The following is a 24,752-nucleotide window of genomic DNA, read 5'->3' on the forward strand; positions in this document are numbered from 1 at the left end:
ATGGGATGACATCCTAGACGGCAAAGGATCCTGGACATGGGAGGAGATCCTGGCCGGAAGGGATCACCTTCCATCGGGAACAGGTGGAAGCAGCCCGAGAGGCAGCCCCAAAACTTTTGTTTGGGGGAGGCACACGGGGAGTTTGGCTGAGTCAGGTTGGAAACCTGAGCCAACTCCCCGTGCTTACTGTGGCGAGCGTCGTACTGGTCAGGCATCGTGTTATGCGGTGGAGCGCACAGTGCTCCAGTGCGAGTTCATAGCCCGGTGCGCTACCTTCCAGCTCCCTGAATTGGCCGGGCTAGAGTGGGCATCCAGCCAGGTCGGAGGGTGCCGGCTCAGCGCATCTGGCCGCCAGTACGTCTCTACGGCCCAGGTTATCTGTGCACTGTGTCTCCGGTGCGTCTGCACAGCCCAGTGCGTCCTGTGCCTGCGCCCCGCACGTGCCAGGCCAGAGTAACCATCCAGCCAGGACGGGTTGTGCAGGCTCTACGCTCGAGACCTCCAGTGCGCCTCCACAGCCCAGTGTATCCTGTGCCCGCTCCCAGAGCCTCCAGTGATGATCCATGGCATGAAGCCTCCAGTGATGATCCATGGCACGAAGCCTCCAGTCATGATCCATGGCAAGAAGCCTCCAGTGATGATCCATGGCACGAAGCCTCCAGTGATGATCCATGGCACGAAGCCTCCAGTGATGATCCATGGCACGAAGCCTCCAGTGATGATCCATGGCAAGAAGCCTCCAGTGATGATCCATGGCAAGAAGCCTCCAGTGATGATCCATGACACGAAGCCTCCCGTGATGATGCATGGCAAGCAGCCTCCAGTGATGATCCATGGCACGAAGCCTCCAGTGAAGATCCATGGCACGAAGCCTCCAGTGAGGAGTCATGGCACGAAGCCTCCAACGTCGGCCTCCAGTCCGGAGCCTCCAGCGAGGGTCCCCAGTCTGGTGCCCGCAACGAGGGTCCCCAGTCCGGGGCCCGCAGAGAGGGTCCCCACACCAGAGGCGCCACCAAAGCGGGGTGAGCCAGAGGTGGAGCGGGGTCTACGTCCCGCACCAGAGCCGCCACCGTGGATAGATGCCCACCCGGACCCTCCCCTATAGGTTCAGGTTTTGCGGAGTCCGCACCTTTGGGGGGGGGGCACTGTCATGCCCTGACCTGAGAGAGCCATTTTATTTCTCTATTTGGTCAGGTCAGGGTGTGATGTGGAGTGGGCATTCTATGTTTTGTTTTCAATGTTTTTTTATTTCTATGTTCTGGCCGGGTATGGTTCTCAATCAGGGACAGCTGTCTATCGTTGTCTCTGATTGGGAATCATACTTAGGTAGCCCTTTTTCCCTCCTTTGATTGTGGGTAGTTGACTTTTGTTAGTGGCACTATAGCCCTGTAAGCTTCACGGTTGTTTCTTTGTTTGTTGATTTGTTGGCAACATTTTAAATAAAAGGAAGATCACAATGCTGCACTTTGGTCCACTTCTTTCGATGGCCGTGACACCAACACTGCACTAGAAACTTACATTACCAGTCAAAGTTTGGACATACCTACTCTTTCAAAGGTGTTTCTTTATTTGTACTATTTTCTACAATGTAGAATAATAGTGAAGACATTACAACTATGAAATAACACATGGAATCATGTAGTAACCAAAAAAGTGTTAAACAAATCAACATATATTTTATATTTGAGATTCTTCAAAGTAGCCACCCTTTGCCTTGATGACAGCTTTGCACACTCCTGGCATTCTCTCAACCAGCTTCACCTGGAATGCTTTTCTAACAGTCTTGAAGAAGTTCCCACATATGCTGCTTTTCCTTCACTCTGCAGTCCAACTCATCCCAAACGATCTCAATTGGGTGAGGTCGGGTGATTGTGAAGGCCAGGTCAACCGATGCAGCCCTCCATCACTCTTCTGCTTGGTCGAATAGCCCTTATTTTTTTTATTTTACCCTTATTTTACCAGATAAGTTGACTGAGAACACATTCTCATGTACAGCAACGACCTGGGGAATAGTTACAGGGGAGAGGAGATGAATGAGCCAATTGTAAGCTGGGAATGATTAGGTGACCATGATGGTATGGACACCTGTTGAATGTCCCATCCAAAAGACAATACCCTAAACCTGGGGCATTTTTTTAGACAGAGAAAAGGGTGCTTCCTACTGGCCCTCCAACACCACATCCAGCAAGATCTGCTCTCCCATCCAGGGACCAACCAGGACCAATCCTGCTTAGCTTCAGAAGCAAGCCAGCAGTGGGATGCAGGGTGGTACACCGCCTGGAGGTGTATTGGGTCATTGTGCTGCTGAAAAACAGATGATAGTCCCACTTAGCACAAACCAGATGGTATGGCATATCACTGCAGAATGCTGTGGTAGCCATGCTGGTTAAGTGTGTCCTGAATTCTAAATAAATCACAGACAGTGTCACCAGAAAAGCACCCTCACACCATCACACCTCCTCCTCCATGCTTCATGGTGGGAACACACATGCAGAGATCATCGGTTCACCTACTCTGCGTCTCACAAAGACACAGTGGTTGGAACCAAAAATCTCAAATTTGGACTCATCAGACCAAAGGATAGATTTCCACCGGTCTAATATCCATCGCTTGTGTTTCTTGGCCCAAGAAAGTATCTTCTTCTTATAGGTGTCCTTCAGTAGTGGTTTCATTGCAGTAATTCAACCATTGAGGCCTGATTTACACAGTCTCCTCTGAACAATCCTCTGCAGCAGAGGTAACTCTGGGTCTTCCTTTCCTGTGGTGGTCCTCATGAGAGCCAAAGTTCATGACATTTTCTGGATTGACTGACCTTCATGTCTTAAAGTAATGATGGCCTGTCATTCAGCTTTTCTTATTTGAGCTGTTCTTGCCATAATATGGATTGGTATTTTACCAAATAGGGCTATCTTCTGTATACCACCCCTACCTTGTCACAACACAACTGATTTGCTCAAATGCAATAAGAAGGTATGAAATTCCACAAATGAACTTTTAACAAGGCACATCTGTTAATTGAAATGCATTCCAGGTGACTACCTCATGAAGCTGGTTGAGAGAATGCCAAGAGTTTGCAAAGCTGTCATCAAGGAAAATGGTGGATACTTTGAAGAATCTAAAATCTAAAATGTATTTTGATTTGTTTAACATATTTTAGGCTCTCCAGAGGGTAGTGAGGTCTGCACAACGCATCACCGGGGGCAAACTACCTGCCCTCCAGGACACCTACACCACCCGATGTTACAGGAAGGCCATAAAGATCATCAAGGACATCAACCACCCGAGCCACTGCCTGTTCACCCCGTTATCATCCAGAAGGCGAGGTCAGTACAGGTGCATAAAAGCTGGGACCGAGAGACTGAAAAACAGCTTCTATCTCAAGGCCATCAGACTGTTAAACAGCCACCACTAACATTGAGTGGCTGCTGCCAACACACTGACACTGACTCAACTCCAGCCACTTTAATAATGGGAATTGATGGGAAATGATGTAAATATATCACTAGCCACTTTAAACAATGCTACCTTATATAATGTTACTTACCCTACATTATTCATCTCATATGCATACGTATATACTGTACTCTATATCATCGACTGCATCCTTATGTAATACATGTATCACTAGCCACTTTAACTATGCCACTTTGTTTACATTACTCATCTCATATGTATATACTGTACTCGATACCATCTACTGTATCTTGCCTATGCTGCTCTGTACCATCACTCATTCATATATCCTTATGTATATATTCTTTATCCCCTTACACTGTGTATAAGACAGTAGTTTAGGAATTGTTAGTTAGATTACTTGTTGGTTATTACTGCATTGTCGGAACTAGAAGCACAAGTATTTCGCTACACTCGCATTAACATCTGTTAACCATGTGTATGTGACAAATAAAATTTGATTTTGATTTTGATTTGATTGACATGTTTCCATATGTGTTTATATCATAGTTGTGATGTCTTCACTATTATTCTACAATGTTGAAACTAGTCAAAATAAAGAAAAACCCTGGAATGGGTAGGTGTGTCCAAACCTTTTACTGGATTGTACATTATTGTACATCAAAGCAATTTTTTTGTCAAGGATGCATATACTCTCAACATTGATACTGATTGAACGTTTATCATCAGGATTTTTGTCATGGATGCATTGTTTCTGCATTATTAGTTGTAGAACAATTTGTAATTACATATTGTAACAGCTCCTTGTTATACAGTAAGGGTTAAGGCTAGATTAAGATGAACTTAATTAAAGTGTTACTGAAGACTGATGGCATTCTATTCCAACCTTTTACTTGCTGCGCATAGTTTGCATTATCCATTCCTAAATGTATAATTTCTAGTTGTTTATACTCTGATCATATCAGAATGCACAGATTAAACCTTTCTTTGAAATTGCTACCTAACATAATGCAATTGTTCTGCAACATTGGTCTGCATTTAAGCTAAATATGAGCATGAATTGAGATCTTGCTTTTGTTTCATTGCCTTCACTGATGCTTTTAGGCAGTTAAATACATTATTAAACAAAAGGTTTATTCAACCCCAGGCTTCCTTTCCTAATTTTTATCTCATTGTTCTATAAATCATGGCAACTGTCAGATTTGGAGACGGTTGATAAAACAACCTGCTATTGTTTTTATCTCAGTGGGAACAAGACACGTTGCATTTCATGAAGGCTTCCAGTGTCTTTCACAATATCACAGCTTGATAACCTACTACTAACATAGTTTTCCCAGAATTCAGAGAAGTTCATGCTGTTTTTCTTGCACAAAAATGTTCAGGTGATATTGGTGATTACTTCACAGCCGTACTGATGCACAATATGGATAGTTTCTTAAAAAACATTGATAACAAGTTGGTTGCTTAGACCTATTTGTAAACTTTAAAAAGTGGTAGCTGTAATAGTGTAATTATAACTGATGTAATAGGACACTCACTACTGAGTCAACCAGGCCCTGGATATCTGGAAAAAAAGAGATACTACACAACCTGTACAAACAAGTTTAAGTCGCTTGTAGTATGAATGATGTCAAGACGCTTTAAAACAACAAGAAGGAATTGCAGAACAGACAGAATTGCAGAACAGATCCCTTGGACACATTCACATATCCACCCTTTCAGTGCTGTAGAGGGACATGTACCATATGTTTGACACATTCAATTAAACAATGCAAAGCTCCTAATCTCATTTGACCGCATGAAAACGCCATAACTTCATGGCCAGTGAACTTCATCAGGCCTCACAGTCCAAACACACCTGAGCAACGGGGTTCAGAACATTGACACCGACAAAATCAAATGTCTACGATAAGGCCCGGTCTGGGTGTCAAACATACAGGGCCGGATTCGGCACTCTCCGGTCTGCGGTTGTTTTCAGTTAATCAACCTGAGGTTAATATTCTTTAGAATGACTAAAACCAAATCGAAACTGTGTAGATATGATAATGGCACTACAGTGCCATGACAAAGTATTTGCCCTTGTAACGCTTGAAGAGTGAACGGGTGTGTAGTTAGGCGCAGAGAGCAGAGGATTTGGGAAAAGCGCTTTAATGTCCAAACAGGAAATCGTACAATGGCTGACTCCGAACACAGGCGTAAATACACATACCCAAGTAAAAACTGGTACCTCACCGGACAGTGGAAAAAACCCAACAATAATCAATAACACTCTTGACATAAACAGTAACAAGCCCGCACAAACACAGGCGGGCTAACCAAATTTAAAGAACCCCAACCCAAAAACACCAACAAGGAACAGGTGAAATCAATTAGACAAAACCAAACGAAAACGGAAAAAGGGATCGGTGGCAGCTAGTAGACCAGTGACACGACCGCCGAGCGCCACCCGAACGGGGAGCCACCTTCGGTGATATTCGTGACAGCCCTCTTTCGGATTTTCTCTATTTTTGCATATTTTTGATACTGAACTTTACCAGATCTTCAACCAAAACCTAATATTAGATAAAGGGAAACTTAGTTTACAAATAACAAAAAAAAAACGGATACTTATTTTTGTAATTTTTACAATTTTATTAATTCATTCCACCTAGCTGGGGCAGCGCACAATTGGCCCAACACCGTCCGGGTTAGTGGAATGTTTGGGGAAGGTTTGGCGGGGGTAGGCCTGTCATTGTAAATAAGAATTTGTTCTAAACTGACTTGCCTATTTAAAAATAAAGGTTAAATAAAAATACAGTTGAAGTTGGAAGTTTACATACACTTAGGTTGGAGTCATTAAAACTAATTTTTCAACCACTCCACAAATTTCTTGTTAACAAACTATAGTTTAAGTCGGTTAGGACATCTACTTTGTGCATGACACAAGTAATTTTTCCAACAATTGTTTATAGACAGATTTTTTCACTTATAATTCACTGTATCACAATTCCAGTGTGTCACGAATATTACCGAAGGTGACTCCCCTTCTTGTTCGGGTGGCGCTCGGCGGTCGTCGTCGCCGGTCTACTAGCCATCGCCGATCCGTTGTTCTGTGTTCGTTTAGTTCTGTCTAATTGGTATCACCTGTTTCTTGTTTGGTTGTTAGGATAGGGTTATATATAGTCTGTTCAGCCCGCTTCTGTTTCGTGCGGGCTTGTTCTCCTGTTTCTTTGTTTGAGTGTAATTTTGTTTGCATTTTGGGTTTCACGCTGTCTGTTTATATTTCGGTTCATTTGTGTTTCCACTTTTGTTCATGTTATGTTTCCAGGACATTAAAGCGTGTTGTTTTTCCCACATCCTTTGCTCTCTGCGCCTGACTCCACACCTCTTCACTCATTTACTCGTAACACAGTGGGTCAGAATTGTACATACACTAAGTTGACTGTGCCTTTAAACAGCTTGGAAAATTCCAGAACACGATGTCATGGCTTTAGAAGCTTCTGATAGGCCAATTGACATCATCTGAGTCAATTAGAGGTGTACCTGTGGATGTATTTCATGGCCTACCTTCAAACTCAGTGCCTATTTGATTGACATCATGGGAAAATCAAGAGAAATCTGGTTCATCCTTGGGAGCAATTTCCAAACAATTGAAGGTACCACGTTCATCTGTAAAAACAAAAGTATGCAAGTATAAACACCATGGGACCACACAGCCATCATTCCGCTCAGGAAGGAGACGCTTTCTGTCTCCTAGAGATGAACATACTTTAGTGCGAAAAGTGCAAATCAATCCCAGAACAATAGCAAAGGACCTTGTGTAGATGCTGGAGGAAACAACTACAAAGTACCTATATCCACAGTAAAATGAGTCCTATATCGACATAACCTGAAAAGCCACTCAGCAAGGAAGAAGCCACTGCTCCAAAACCGCCATAAAAAAGCCAGACTATGGTTTGCAACTGCACATGGGGACAAAGATTGTACTTTTTGGAGAAATATCCTCTGGTCTGATGAAACAAAAATGGAACTGTTTGGCCATAATGACCATCGTTATGTTTGGAGGAAAAAGAGGGAGGCTTGCAAGCCGAAGAACACCATCCCTACTGTGAAGCACGGGGGTGGCAGCATCATGTTGTGGGGGAGCTTTGCTTCAAGAGCGACTGGTGCACTTCACAAAATACATGGCATCATGAGGTAGGAAAATTATGTGGATATATTGAAGCAACATCTCAAGACATCAGTCAGGAAGTTAAAGCTTGGTTGCAGATGGGTCTTCCAAATGGACAATGACCCCAAGCATACTTCCAAAGTTGTGGCAAAATGGCTTAAGGACAACAAAGTCAATAGAACATTTGTGGGCAGAACTGAAAAAGGGTGTGCGAGCAAGGAGGCCTGCAAACCTGACTCAGTTACACCAGCTCTGTCAGGAATAATGGGCGAAAATTCACCCAACTTATTGTGGGAAGCTTGTGGAAGGCTACCCAAAAATTTTGACCCAAGTTAACCAATTTAAAGGCAATGCTACCAAATACTAATTGAGTGTATGTAAACTTCTGACCCACTGGGAATGTGATGAAAGAAATAAAAGCTGAAATAAATCATTCTCTCTACTATTATTCTGACATTTCACATTCTTAATATAAAGTGGTGATCCTAACTGATTTAAGACAGGGAATTTTTACTAGGATTAAATGTCAGAAATTGTGAAAAACTGAGTTTAAATGTATTTGGCTAAAGTGTATGTAAACTTCCGACTTCAACTGTAAATAAATAAATAAACGCTGCAATGACTGCAACCACGTCTCTCACATCACTGTGGAGGAATTTTGGCACACTCTTGCATGCAAAACTGCTTTAAAACCTCTGAAGGATCCAATCCTTTTTTTTCAATTTTCACCTAAAATGACAAACCCAAATCTAACTGCCTGTAGCTCAGGACGTGAATCAATGATATGCATATTATTGATACCATTTGAAAGGAAACACTTTGAGGTCTGTGCAATATAACACATTTAAAACATATCTTAAATGTGTGGGGGGGGGGCACCGATCCCATAGAGGTTAACTAAGCAACATTTGTGGGTTTTTAAGCCACAACATGTCAACTGGGATTCGGTCTGGACTTTGACTTGGCCATTCCAAAACGTCAAATGTGTTGCTTTTTAGCCGTTTTCATTAAGACTTGATTGTGTTTTGGATCATTGTCTTGCTGAATGACCCAGCTGCACTTCAGCTCACAGACGGATAGCCTGACATTCTCCTGTAGAATTCTCTGATACAGAGCAGAATTCATGGTTAAGGCAAGTCATTCAGGTACTGAGGCAGCAAAGCATCCCCAAACCATCACACTACCACAACCATGCTTGACCGTTGGTATGAGGTTCTTACAGTGGAATACAGTGTTTGGTTTTCACCAGGCTTAATGGTATCCATGTTGTCCAAAAAGTTTGACGCAAGTTTGCCAAAAAGCACCTGGAATTACCTGGATGATCATCAAGACTCTTGGAAGAATGTTGTATGGACAGAAGATTCAAAAGTATAAATTTTTCAAGGCACAGTATATTCATACAGTTCCTTGACTAATAATCACTGGTCAAGGAGCATAAAAAATTCCCCAAACTATGGATAGAGGACTCTTTTTTTGCACATTTCAACAGCAAGGAAATATAACAAATTTTCAGTGGGACTCTCGGGACCTCGTTGAAGACCGAATGCAGCCCCAGGGGCTACATTTCTTTGACACTTCTGTACTAGAAGATGCAGCCAATGTCGTATCAAGTTTGGCTGGTTCTGTTTTTCTCAAAACGGGTTGTCGGGAGTGCCGGGGCGGTTTAAAACAAATCCTCAACAGCATGTTTTGGACCCGTCCCATGGCAGCTTGTGTTCCCCCTGGGGGCTGCCATCGCTCAGTCGCTATCTCTACTCAGCATGGGTGGGGGGTGTGAATGGTGGGGAGGAACTCGCCCGGCTCTGTTCCTGCCAGTGGAAAATCGAAAACCAGCCTCTGTTAGACATGGCAAGAGGCCCAGGCGTGTAATCACAACACACACAGGAGGGTGCGGTAGCCTTCACTTCCAGCATCGCGGGATTTAGGAAAAGTTGTCCAGAGGGATGGGGGAGGGAGAGGGGGGATACTAGGGCGGGGTGGGATGGGGTGGGGGGTGGGGGGCTGCTGCTCTGCATCTATCGTTTCTCAGCCAGATGAGCTATTTGGACAGCGATCAAAAGAAGGGATTCTGGCTGATCTGCAGTTTTTCGTGTCTGGCTTCCAGTTCTAGTTTGTCCCTTCTTTTCATTTGTTATATTCTTCCTCTAAACTCTGTCCGTCTGATCTTTCTAAAAAAAAACATTTTTATCTGCTCTCTCTCTTTTCTTGCTTCCTCTCTCCCAGTGTCTATTTGTCGGGGGGTTCCTATCTGAAGGCTGCTGAAGGCTGAGACCGCTGCTTAGACTGCTGCTTAGACTGCTGCTTAGACCACAGGCTTCACATCAACTTTACTCCATCAAACAGACAGCTCACTCAGGAGGCTCAACAGTTGGTCCTTTCCTTTCATCCTCCATCCGTTCTCCGCGTCATCCTTGTCATCATCATCATCATCAATCATCAATCATCATCATTATCATCATCATCCAATGGTCAATCTGTCATTCTCAAAATGCTTGACAAATGAGAACAAAATGGCTAGAGTGCCTCTGTGATATGTTGTTGTTTTGAATCAGCTGAAAGAAATAAATGGACAAGGCTGGAAAAAGACAATTATAGACATTGCCATTTCAGCTAAACCAAATGACAGTGTACTGTGTGTAATTTGCTTTGTCAAGGTGCACAGTAGTGGCTGTACAGGTGTGCTCTTAAAGAGCACCAACTGCAGCAGTTTGTCATTACTGAAAAGTAATGGTTTTAAATGGCACATTGTAACATTTAACAACATGTACTGTAGCAGTGTGATCCTGTTTACCACAGTGGCTATATTACGAGCAGGAAAATACACTACATGTTCAAAAGTATGTGGACAACTGCTCATTGAACATCACATTCCAACATCATGGACCTTAAAATGGAGCTGGTCCCCTCCACTCATCTGGGAAGGCTTTCCACTAGATGTTGGAACATTGCTGCGGGGACTTGCTTCCATTCAGCCATAAGAGCATTAGTGAGGTTGGGCACTGATGTTGGGCAAATTGGCCTGGCTCGCAGTCCCAAAGGTGTTTGATGGGGTTGAGTGCAGGGCTCTGTGCAGGTCAGTCAAGTTCTTCCACACAAATCTCAACAAACCTTTTCTGTATGGACATTGCTTTGTGCATGGGGGCATTGTCATACTGAAACAGGAAACCGTATGCTGTAGCATTAAGGTGTCCCTTCACTGGAACTAAGGGGCCTAGCCCGAACCATGTAAAACAGCCCCAGATATTATCCCTCGACCACCAAACTTTACAGTTGGCACGGCTATTTCAGCCAAATCCACTCATCTGAATGGGTGTCCACATACTTTTGTATATATAGTGTAGGTTCACAACAAATAAAATAAAATAATCAGATAATTCATCTTTCCTGCATTCATGATTGGAGTGATTGTATTTTACAAGATAGAGTAGGCCATAAAGACTATAAAGACTATATCACAACTCAGGATACGACCCAGATGCAGACACAGGGACTGGATAGTTTGAATCTCAGAATGTTTATTATAACACGGGGGAAGGTAAAAGGCAGGTTGAGGGCAGGCAGAGGTTCGTAATCCAGGAGAGTCAGGCAGGTACTGGACATCAGGCAGGCTCAGGGTCAGGACAGGCAGTAGGGTCTAAAAACAAAAACTTGAGAAACAGGAAAACGGGAAAAAACACGCTGGTACGACCTGACAAGATGAACGGGTAACAGACAAACAGAAATCGCCGATATGAATACATAGGGGATAATGGGGAAAAATGGGAGACAGCTGGTAGGGGGTGGAGACAAGCAGAAGACAGGTGAAACAGATCAGGGTGTGACAGACTATTAAGCTACTGTATCTGCATGTCCTGTTTAACACATTCAGCTGCCTGATATTTCTTGATGTAATTGGGAAACTGAGATGTGCTTGGTTTATTTTAATGCTGAAATAGAAATGACAAATGACAAGGTTTGGGAGTGCTATGAAGCTGTAAGAAGTGCTGAAACCCTTTGTCGTTGCATCCTTGTTCAACTCCCAGGCAATATCCTTCTGGTAGTCTTTCAAAGGTGCCCAACAGAGAAGCATGTAGTACCATTAAACTACACCACTACGGGGGGGAGGGAGGGGGGACATGGCGTTGTGTCATTTAACACTCTGCTGAGTCAAAGGAGACAACTGTACTGAAATGACTGTGGGAGAGAGAAGCTATTATTTCCGTCAGTCAGGACTCTTTACCAAGTGGTAATCACAGTGTTACAGTAATTAAGCATACACTTATGGTAGCAAGCATGATGACAAGGGAAGACATCAGAGAAAGTCTCAAGAGGAACTTCATGTTGATAGTGCCAAAAAAGTGGATCTACCCCAAGTGTAGCTCTATCGACTTTGGTACAAAGATGTTTAAACATTTGTATCATAGAGAGTGGATTAATTCCCTTGCTCTTAAAACCCAATCATACAGAACAGTCCATTCATTGTTAGGAATGACACTGAAATAATTTCCAAATGGATACAAATTAAGTCATTATCATCATAGACACTATGTCCTGGGCGGAAATTGTACTTGAAATTGGTGAAATTATCTTTAATATCCACAAGATACAGTGTCTCCAGAAAGTAGTATTCATACCCCTTGACTTATTCCACATTTTGATGTGTTACAGCCTGAATTCAAATGGATTGAATAAATACAAATTCTCTCCCATCTACACACAATACCCCAAAATGACAAAGTGAAAACTTGTTTTAGAAATGTTTGCACATTTATTGAGAATGAAATACATAAATATCTCATTTACATAACTATTCACACCCCTGAGTCAATGACAAGCATACCCATAACATGATGCACCCACCACTATGCTTGAAAATATGAAGAGTGGTACTCAGTGATGTGTTGTGTTCGATTTGCCACAAACATAACACTTTCTATTCAGGACATAAAGTTAATTTCTTTGCCACAATTTTTGCAGTTCTACATTTACATTTACATTTAAGTCATTTAGCAGACGCTCTTATCCAGAGCGACTTACAAATACTTTAGTGCCTTATTGCAAACAGGATGCATGTTTGGGAATATTTTTTATTCTGTATAGACTTTCTTCGTTTTACTCTGTCATTTAGGATAGTATTGTGGAGTAACTACAATGTTGTTGATCCATCCTCTGTTTTCTCCTAGGGGTGGCAGGGTAGCCTAGTGGTTAGAGCATTGGCCTAATAACCGGAAGGTTGCAAGCTCAAACCCCCGAGCTGACAAGGTACAAATCTGTCATTCTGCCCCTGAGCAGGCAGTTAACCCACTGTTCCTAGGCTGTCATTGAAAATAAGAATTTGTTCTTAACTGACTTGCCTAGTTATATAAAGGTTAAGAAAAAATCTCTAACTGTTTTAAAGTCACCATTGGCCTCATGAGCGGTTTCTTTGTAGTCACTGGGTGTATTAGTACAGCATCCAAAGTGTAATTAATAACTTCCCTTTACTCAAAGGGATATTCAATACCTGCTTTTTTTTTATACCATCAATCAATATGTGCCCTTCTTTGCGAGGCATTTGAAAACCTCTCTGGTCTTTGTGGTTGAAATTGTGTTTGAAATTCACGGGGTACAGAGATGAGGTAGTCATTCAAAAAGCATGTTCAAAAAGCATGCTATTATTGCACACAGAGTGAGTCCATGCAAATTACTATGTGACGTGTTAAGCACATTTTTGCTACTGAATTTATTTAGGGTTGCCATAAGAAAGGGGTTGAATACTTTTTCACTCGACATTTCAGCTTACATTTTGTTTTTCATTTGTAAAAAGTTCTTAAAAAACCATAACTTAACTTTGACATTATGGGGTAGTGTTAGTGATTTAAAAAAAACATCTCAATGTAGTCCATTTTAAATTCAGATTGTGGAAAATGTCAAGGGTGTGAATATTTTCTGAAACCACTGTATTGGCAATACATTATCTCCTTCTGTGACCACTTTATTGACCAAAGAGATCAGGACCCACTTATCATGTTTTAATGTATGACAAAATCAATCATCCAACTATTTTATTATTCCACTTTGACATTATGGGATAGAATTAGTAGGCCAGGGACAAACATCTAAATTCAATCCATTTTAAATTCAGTCTGTAACACAACAAAATGTGGAACAAGTCAAGGAATGTGATTACTTTCTGAAGTCACTGTAAATGTCTGAAATGCATTTGAGAGATGAGCTCAGGAAAACATCAGGGATGAAAACAGGATATAAAGTAGAACCAAGCCTATCAGGTAAGGTAAGTGGATGTGTTTTCAAGGAAATAATTCATCCAGAATGAAAAGCATGAAAAGCATACTCAAATCATAGAAAGCATAGTGACAAATACAGGACTATTCGGTAACTCAAAGTAATTCTCAAGTCTGTGCAAGGGTGGCCATTTTCTCCACCAGAAGAGAAAAATGTTGATATATCATCTAGTATGGAGGTATTCAACAGATGTGGTGAAGGGATGTTAGAGAAATAGCAGGGAGGCATTTCTCCACAGCAGACAATCTATGCACGAGGGACCTGACAGTGGCTACCAGCTGGACTCATAACCCACTGGGGCCTGTGTGTCTTCATTAGCCTTTATTTTCCATGTTATACAATCATTTTCATTTATTGGGGGCAGAAATGTCTGGTGTTACTGGGGGAGGTTTTAAATCAGGTCCCATATAAATATTGTGGATGGGCGATAATATGTGCATGTTTATGGTGGGTATTGATTTAAACCCTGTTTTTATGCACAAGAGTTTTTACGGCCGCCACTGTTACTCAAGGTGATGATGGCTTTGTTGGGCTGTAAACTTTAACAGCCTAGGAAAAATTGCAGACTGTTATCACATTATGACACCATTCCAAAGCAAGGATGACAAGGCTAGGAGGAATACGCCTAGGAATGGGCATTTTGTGTTAAAAAAAGAGACATTCATGACAAATTATTCCTGTGTTAGTAAATGGTTAAAGTAGGCTTTTTGTTCTGTTATATAGGAGCAAATCTGTACAATTATATCGTTCATGATGTACTGCACTCTCAATCTTTCAGTATCACTGAAAAAATTCAATTATTCCCAAATGTTTGCAGTTTTATATTGGTTAGATGACATTATTTTGTTAATCTGTTTGAGAAATCTGTGCAGCTGCTGAACCATACATTTATAGTCCCAGGAAAGATTGCCATCTCTGTCCCAGAGTGAAATATATTGCTTTATGACAACATCACACAGTGTTGTCTAGGCAACAAAGAGCCTAGAGACAAAGGAACAAGTAATATTCTTTCAATCATCATATGATCGAGTAATGGAGGGAAATAGTCCCACACAAAATGGTGTTAAATCTTAAAGACCCCAAAGCTGTCTGTAATTGACAGTCCCAATGCCATTACGCACCATAGTTATTTATTCTACTTAGGTGCTGAAAAATGTTGAGTGTGTGTGTGTGTGTGTGTGTGTGTGTGTGTGTGTGTGTGTGCTCGTGCATGCAGGTGTGTATGTGTGCATGGATTTAGTGTGTAGGAAGATACATTCTGTATCAGTGCTTCACCTTAGGAGGATCTATAATGTAGTAAAGCAATGTAAGAATTTACTTGACATACTGTACCATTACACAGCATGTACCAACTGTACTGTACTTTACATCACAGTTACATGATAGATTTCACCATTAACAGTATCCAACTTAACAACTTACTAAACAGTTACAATTGAAACATTCCCTTTGTAGAATACAATGAATACAAAAGATTTGAAATCTACGCTATTAACTGATTTCCCTCAGCAACCGAAACAATACACAAACACAATAAGATTGACCAAAGCCAGATACAACTGCTGGCTAGAGTGCATGACAAGGGCAGTGTGCTCTGGGTGTGTTCCATAATGCTTGGGAGTTTACATCATTTAATAAATGTAACTAAATGTAATCGGAAATATGATCTATGTAATCCCAAAATGTAAGGATTTATCATGAGAGGGCCATAAACAATAACTAGTAATGCTGCATACTACAATAAAGGTTCAATTCTCACCTTTCCGGTAAAAATAGTTATAAATTGCTGAGGTGTAGTCACTTTTGAGGACACAAGCTCAGGTACACAGTAACAATGTGATAAAAACATGATGCATTTCCTATTCAACAAAACTGTATGAATAAGGCTTGACATTACTTAATTTATAAATATACAAACTATAAGATTTCACCTTCCTTATAACTGGTGTGCATCTTTTCGAAAGGTGTCTCTTGATCAAAACGTCGGCCCTCATCCCTGTGAACGTCTCACAGAGCTCTAGTTTAGCTTCCCGAACTCCTTGGGTCTGCCCTCATCCCTGTGAACGTCTCACAGAGCTCTAGTTTAGCTTCCCGAACTCCTTGGGTCGGCCCTCATCCCTGTGAACGTCTCACAGAGCTCTAGTTTAGCTTCCCGAACTCCTTGGGTCTGCCCTCATCCCTGTGAACGTCTCACAGAGCTCTAGTTTAGCTTCCCGAACTCCTTGGGTCGGCCCTCATCCCTGTGAACGTCTCACAGAGCTCTAGTTTAGCTTCCCGAACTCCTTGGGAACTTGCCTTTCGTCTCATATCCGTCAATGACAAACAGAAATGTTTGATGTTTGTTTAAAAACTATGAATTATTTTAGATTACTGGCTATAAATCGATCTCTGAATGTGCTACAGCGACTAACCAATAATTTCTGCTAAGTTACGATGGAAGGATTCCAGGCATATGCCTTGTTAGTGGCTGTGACGTAGGGTTCAGCCAGGAGTTGATGGACAGTCAGAAGAGCGAATGGGGACATCCCAGCTTCAAGTGGTGTCAGGTTTCACATCCTGCTTCCCACAGGCAGAATATACATACTTCTGTGTTCGTGAGAACCAGGACTACCGCTCAATGCAAGCCATTTCCATCTACGGTGTCCACGTATTGATTTATAAGCAAAAATGTTGGTCGGAACTGGTACCAGAACCACGCAGGTACCCAAAACAGGCGACCTTAATTCTAAGAGGATAGTCTCAATAGGGAAAGTGATCAATTATTCAAGTGGAAAGATCCAAGATATTACTTACTGCAAAGGCAATTAATCATTATGTGTGATGATTCTGGCAGTGACATTGTTGCAAAACATGGAGAACTTTGCATGATAAAAATGCTGTAATCATTCATTCAAGCTCCAGGCCATTGAATGTCTTCTGATGTTGAGAATGCCTTGAGTCATTACAGCCACATGGACTGTGTCCTAAATGGCAACCTATTCCCCTAAATAGGGCAATACTTTTGACCAGAGCCCATAGGCCCACTATATAGAGAATAGATTGCCGTTTGGAACTCATCCATGGACTGCACAATTCCTTTCATGACAATGTCAGAGACAGCTTTATCTCCAAGATGGGCGTAGCAGTGCAGACGTGTTTTGTTCGTCCTCTTGTGTACTTTTCTCTTTTTTGGTCTTTTTTGAATATATTTAAATTGTATTTTCAATCTCTTCTCCATTTTAGTTCAATTATATCTTCCGGTAACCTGCCTCACCCAATGTGATACGGAACCGCTATTATTTGTCATTTTTAGACCTTATAGCAAGAACCACAGCCATCAGAAGCTAACCAGCTAACCGCCATCGATAAAAGACAGTACTGTGCAGCCATCTTCATCGACCTGGCCAAGGCTTTCGACTCTGTCAATCACCGTATTCTCATTGGCAGACTCAATACCCTTGGTTTTTCTGACGACTGCCTCGCCTGGTTCACCAACTAATTTGCAGACAGAGTTCAGTCTGTCAAATCGGAGGGCATGTTGTCCGGACCTCTGGCAGTGGGGGTACCACAGGGTTCAATTCTCAGGCAGACTCTTTTCTCTGTATATATCAATGATGTCGCTCTTGCTGCGGGCGATTCCCTGATCCACCTCTACGCAGACGACATCATTCTGTATACTTCTGGCCCTTCCTTGGACACTGTGCAAACTAACCTCCAAATGAGCTTCGATGCCATACAACACTCCTTCCATGCCCTCCAACTGCTCTTAAACACTAGTAAAACCAAATGCATGCTTTTCAACCGTTCGCTGCCCGCACCCGCCCGCCCGACTAGCATCACCACCCTGGACGGTTCTGACCTAGAATATGTAGACAACTATAAATACCTAGGTGTCTGGCTAGACTGTTAACTCTCCTTCAAGACTCATATTAAACATCTTTTATCCAAAATCAAATCTAGAATTGGCTTTCTATTTGTCATCTACAAAATAGCTTCCAACACTACTCAGCAAACTGGATGCAGTCTATCACAGTGCCATCCGTTTTGTTACCAAATCACCTTATACCACCCACCACTGCGATCTGTATGCTCTAGTCGGCTGGCCCTCGCTACATATTCGTTGCCAGACCCACTGGCTCCAGGTCATCTCTAAGTCTCTGCTAGGTAAAGCTCCGCCTTATCTCAGCTCACTGGTCACGATAACAACACCCACCCGTAGCACACGTTCCAGCAGGTATATCTCACTGGTCATCCCCAAAGCCAACACCTCATTTGGCCACCTTTCCTTCCAGTTCTCTGCTGCCAATGACTGGAACGAATTGCAAAAATTGCTGAAGTTGGAGACTTTTATTTCCCTCACCAACTTTAAACATCAACTATCTGAGCAGCTATCCGATCACTGCAGCTGTACATAGTCCATCTGTAAATAGCCCACCTAATCTACCTACCTCATCCCCATACTGTTTTTATTTTATTTACCTTTCTGCTCTTTTGCACACCAGTATCTCTACTTGCACATCATCATCTGCTCATTTATCACTCCAGTGTTAATCTGCTAAATTGTAATTATTCGCTCCTATGGCCTATTTATTGCCTACCTCCTCATGCCTTTTGCACACACTGTATATAGACTTTATTTTATCTACTGTGTCATTGACTTGTTTGTGTTATTGGCTTGTTTATTGTTTATTCCATGTGTAACTCTGTGTTGTTGTCTGTGTCACACTGCTTTGCTTTATATTGGCCAGGTCGCAGTTGCAAATGAGAACTTGTTCTCACCTAGCCTACCTGGTTTAATAAAGGTAAAAAAGAAGAAAACAATTGGAGATCCTTATTGGTCCTTGATGTTGATGTCAGAGTGGTGGCTGGTTCAAGGCCATCTCTGGCCTTTGCTACAATCTGTCTAACTAAAGTCTGCAATCATATGTGAGATCTTATGTTAAATAATGTTGGTCCACCATGAGTAGTTTTTTGTTAAAGATAGGCTTATTCTTGTACATTTCATTAAAGAATGGCTCATGAGGTCAATAATGTCAGTTCCGTTTGATGTATAGAGTAGGTACAATCTGACTAATGCAAACTAGCAAACTAATGTAAAAAAAAAAAATCCTGCGGTCTACAGGTTCAATGACGATACTGGAGAACTGAAAGTTTACACATTGAATCATATCACCACTCAGACACATTCTCATTCGTATCAAGATGAAACACCTGTAATAAGCCATAGAGAGAAGACATGAACTACCTTGATAACATTTCAAATGAAAGCAGAGATATGTCAACGGCATATCACCTGACACTGCTCATTTTTGCCTAGGGGCAGCCACTTGGTTCTGTGTGCAAGTATGTGTCTCTCTTATCCAATAAGTCTACATAGGCTGCACTGTGCTGGTTAATGAATGAATGGAATCATTAGTGTTTATGTTTTCCACAGTGAATTATTAGTTTCACGTTCATTCTTGGGCAAACTAGCCTACTGGCATGGGACAGATTGCATTTGTAAAATGATACATTGTTGCACAGGTCGTATATGGCTGCATCATCTGCTTGGCAACCAACCACAAGGCGCTACAGAGGGTAGTGCGTACGGCTCAGTACATCACAGGGGCCAAGCTCCCTGCCACCCAGGACCTCTATACCAGGCGGTGCCAGACTGTTCTTTCAGCTTCAGCATGGCAAGCGGTACCAATGCACCAGTCTGGATCCAACCGGAGGGACAGATTGCATTAGCCTCCACCCACAAGACATAAGACATAAGACTTCAAAATAAGCTAACCAAATGGCTACACAGATTACCTGCATTGACTCTTTTTTTCACTAACTCTCTGGCACTGACTCTATGAACACACACTGGACCGTACCCAAACATTCACACATACTTACACTGACACCCCAACACACACATCAACACACACACTACATACATCCACATAACATGTACACAAATGCATACTGATGCCACACACACCACATACGATGCTGCTAGTCACTTTACCCCTACTTACAGACCCCTTGACTTTTTCCACTTTTTGTTAAGTTGCAGCCTAATTCTAAAATAGATTACCTTTATTTTTTTTGTCTAATACATTTTTTTTCAAATGTACTCAGTACTTTGTTGAAGCACCTTAGGCAGCGACTACAGCCTCAAATCTTCTTGGGTATGACGCTGCAAACTTGGTACACCTGTATTTGGGGAGTTTCTCCAATTCTTCTCTGCAGATCGTCTCTAGCTCTATCAGGTTGGATGGAGAGCGTCGCTGCACAGCTATTTACAGGTCTTTCCAGAGATGTTTGGTCGGGTTCAAGTCCGGGCTCTGGCTAGGCCACTCAAGGACATTCAGATATTTGCCCCAAAGCCACTCCTGTGATGTCTCGGCTGTGTGCTTAGGGTCGTCGTTCTGTTGGAAGGTGAACCTTCGCCCCAAAGCCACTCCTGTGATGTCTCGGCTGTGTGCTTAGGGTCGTCGTTCTGTTGGAAGGTGAACCTTCGCCCCAAAGCCACTCCTGTGATGTCTCGGCTGTGTGCTTAGGGTCGTCGTTCTGTTGGAAGGTGAACCTTCGCCCCAAAGCCACTCCTGTGATGTCTCGGCTGTGTGCTTAGGGTCGTCGTTCTGTTGGAAGGTGAACCTTCGCCCCAAAGCCACTCCTGTGATGTCTCGGCTGTGTGCTTAGGGTCGTCGTTCTGTTGGAAGGTGAACCTTCGCCCCACTCTGGAGCAGCTTTGTCAAAGCCACTAAAAGGTGAACCTTCGCCCCACTCTGGAGCAGCTTTTCATAAAGGATCTCTCTGTACTTTGTTCTGATCATCTTTCCCTCAATCATGACTAGTCTCCCAGTCGCTACCACTTAAAATGATCCCCACAGCATGATGCTGCTACCAACATACTTCACCATAGGGATGGTGCCAGGTTTCCTCTAGATGTGACGCTTAGTGCTCAGGCCAAAGATTTCGATCTTAGTTTCATCAGACCATCGGGTTCTTGGTCACCTCCCTGACCAATGCCCTTCTCCCCCAATTGCTTAGTTTGGCCGGGTGGCCAGCTCTAGGAATAGTCTTGGTGGTTCTTGGGGACCTTCAATTCTGCAGACATTTTTTGGTACCCTTCCCCAGATCTGTGCCTCAACACAATCCTGTCTCGGAGCTCTGAGGATAATTCCTTCGACCTCATGGCTTGGTTTTTGCTCTGACATGCACTATCAACTGTGGGACCTTGTATAGTCTAGTGTGTGCTTTTCCAGATCATGTCCAATCAATTGAATTTACCGAAGGTGGACTCCAATCAAGTTGTAGAAACATCTCAAGGATGAACAATGGACACAGGATGCACCTGAGCTCAATTTTGAGTCTCATAGCAAAAGGTCGGAATACTTATGTAAGTAAGGTTTTTTATTTATTTATTATAAATGTGCAATTTTTTTCTTGCTTTGTCATTATGGGGTATTGTGTGTAGATTGAGGAATTTGTATTTATTTAATCAATTTTATAATAAGGCTGTAACGTAACAAAAAGTGGGAAAAAGTCAAAGGTTCTGAATACTTTCTGAATGCATTGTGGGTTTGTGTGTGTGTATGTGTATATATATTAACTAAATGCTTTTAACTATATTAACTATATGCTTAACTATATGCTTAACTAAACAAATCTTGAGTCTAATTGCAAATAGTTATGTAAATAAGCTATTTCTGATTTTTAATAAATGTGCAAAAATGTCTAAAAACCTGTTTTCACATTGTCATTAGCTGGTATTGTGTGTAGATATTTAATACATTTTAGAATAAGGCTGCAACGCAACAAATGTGGAAAAATCAAGGGGTCTGAATAATTTCCGAATGCACTGTATACGTACAGTACATAGTTACCTCAATTACCTCATACCCCTGCACATCAGCTCGGTACTGGTACTCCCTGTATATAGCCATGTTACTTTTACTCATTATTTTTATTGTTTATTTAGTGTATCACTATTTATATTTGTTATCTTTAACTCTGCATTTTTGGAAAAGGACTAGTAAGTAAGCATTTCACTGTTAGTCTACGCTTGTTGTCTACGAAGCATGTGACAAATACAATTTGATCTGATACAACCCCCAACTGTTAAAAAAACAAATAGAAGCATGGAAAAATTATGTGTAGATGCTTTTTCCCCTGAGGGAGATGACGTTTACAAATTTCCTGCCTGGGCTTCAGGGCAGTAGAATTATGAGATTAACACTTCATGGTATTTTGCGGGAGTTGTCAATCAGTCAGCTTCCAGGATCCAAACAACCCATTTTATAAGATGTGATAAGTAAGGTCTATGTTTCCAAAATTAACTGCCTTAGATTAGCATTAGAGGTAACACAGCATTTTGTAGAGCTGCCAAATAATGTGAATACTGCCAATTCTGTCTCCAATGATCATACTGTGCCTAAGTAAGACACTCCATTGGTTGGCTTAAAAATGTATAAATACACAAATCAAATCAAATTGTATTTGTCACTTGCACCGAATACAACAGTGCCTTATCATGAAATGCTTACATACAAGCCTTAACCAACAATGCAGTTCAATAAATAGTTAGTGATGAGTTTTGTGGGCACTATGGTGTTGAATACTGAGCTGTAGTCAATGAACAGCATTCTTACATAGGTGTTCCTTTTGTCCAGGTGGGAAAGGGCAGTGTCTAGTGCGATTGAGATTCCGTCATCTGTGGATCTGTTGGTGCGGTATGCGAATTGGAGTGGTCTAGGGTTTCTGGGATGATGGTGTTGATGTGAGCCATGACCAGCCTTTCAAAGCACTTCATGGCTACCGACGTGAGTGCTATTGAGCGGTAGTCATTTAGGCAGGTTACCTTCGCATTCTTGGGCACAGGGACTATGGTGGCCTGCTTGAAACATGTAGGTGTTACAGACACGGTCAGGGACAGGTTGAAAATGTCAGTGAAGACACTTGCCAGTTGGTCCGCGCATGCTCTGAGTACATGCCCTGGTAATCCGTCTAGCCCCGCGGCCTTGTGAATGTTGACTTGTTTAAAGGTCTTGCTCACATCAGATACGGAGAGCGTGATCACACAGTCGTCCAGAGCAGCTGGTTCTCTCTTGCGTGCTTCAGTGTTGCTTGCCTTGAAGCGAGCATAAAAGTAATTTAGCTCGTCTGCAAGGCTCGCGGCTGGGGTGTCCTTTGTAGTCCGTAATCATTTGCAAGACTTGCCATATCCAATGAGTGTCAGAGCTGGTGTAGTAGGATTCAATCTTAGTCCTGCATTGACTCTCTGCCTGTTTGATGGTTCATCTGAGGGCATAGTGGGATTTCTTATAAGCGTTCGGATTAGTGTCCCGCTCCTTGAAAGAGACAGCTGTAGCTTTTAGCTCGGTGTGGATGTTGCCTGTAATCCATGGCTTCTGGTTGGGATATAAGTACGTACGGTCACTGTGGGAACGACGTCGTTGATGTACTTATTGATGAAATAGGTGGCTGAGCTGGTATACTCCTCAATGCCATTGGATGAATACTATATATGCCGCAAGGGTTGCCAGACTATGTCAAATTATTAAATTCAGGTGAATGTTTGGTAAACGAAGATTGTCTTCTGCAGTTGAATAGTGTGTGCTTTGACTGCAAGGTTTCACTTGTCATACATTACTTACTGAAATCAAAGATATTGGAATTAGAATTAAATACCATCATTATACTGATAGACAGTACATCTTAATGGGACTGTTTATTCTACAAGGTCTTTGTATTCTACAAATGAGTTTATTTTCTCTCCTGATTTTCTTTGACTCACCTTGAATATACAATACTTACAGGATATTCTAAAATAGAATACTTTGCCATTTGTCAAAGGTACCTAAAATAACATTAATACCAGCACAAGTGAAAGGCCCGGATCCTCCCACAATGCTTCCTATGTCATTTTCCATAATTTACCGGGAACCAATAGGCAATAACTGATTGATGCTTCCTTTGGCTCTTAAACGGACCCCTCACCAAGGTTAAGGACAACCCATGTTACTGGAACACAATGCTTCATGACCCCATACCAAGGTAAAGGACAACCCCTGTTACTGGAACACAATGCTTCATTTAAAGTTTTTGCATCCTCTGAGTCTACTCTTAGGTCCTAATATAAATTTGCATCCATATTCTCGTAATAAGGAGCGTTGTTTCCTGGCTAGCTTCCTGTGTAAAACGCACTACCAATTGTCCACTTCTACCCATTTACTGGGTGGAGAGAGGTTGAGTAACTCTAACGGACAACAAAAAGCCTGATTATAGACCAGTAATTAAGATGAGCCTTCTTTGTTACAATCCTATAATTATAATCCTCAGATTGCTTTTCAATCTAATTACTTTGGATTGTATATGCACCTCCCCGGCACCACACTTTAAAAGGTCAACATGCACTTGAAAAGGAACACAAAGTAAATGTCCAGTTTTTCGTGCATTCAATGTCTAAGACACCTGTCATTAAGGCTCAGGATCCATGACCAAGCAATCATCTGTGATTTAAAGCCTCTAATTAAAGGTAGCGCTTCAATGAGTCTTTTATACAAGTGGAGCCCAAGCAGATAGGTAAACTGTGACCCAAATGGCATCATATTCCCTTTATAGTGCACTATTTTTGATCAGGGCCCATGGGGCTCTTGTAATGCACTATATAGCAGCTATATAGGGAATAGGGTGACATTTGGGATGCACAGGTAGGATTCTGCTCACAATCCACTAGTAACAATAGTCCTCATATTGTCAAGCCCCTCTTCAGGTCCGCACTTGGCTATTGCTGCCTGAGCTCTCCATTACACTCCTCACACACTAAATCTATCTAAATTCACTTAACCATCCACTAGAGTGGTCAACTCCTCAGCTTTCTCCACTGCTTCTCCATTACACCTCCTTTTCAGGTGTCTTGGTCATGCGGCACACTCCTTGAAGTTAACACCACAAGGCCATGCATCAACTC

This window comes from Oncorhynchus nerka, linkage group LG6 (assembly GCF_034236695.1).
Source record: "Oncorhynchus nerka isolate Pitt River linkage group LG6, Oner_Uvic_2.0, whole genome shotgun sequence".
NCBI lineage: Eukaryota > Metazoa > Chordata > Actinopteri > Salmoniformes > Salmonidae > Oncorhynchus > Oncorhynchus nerka.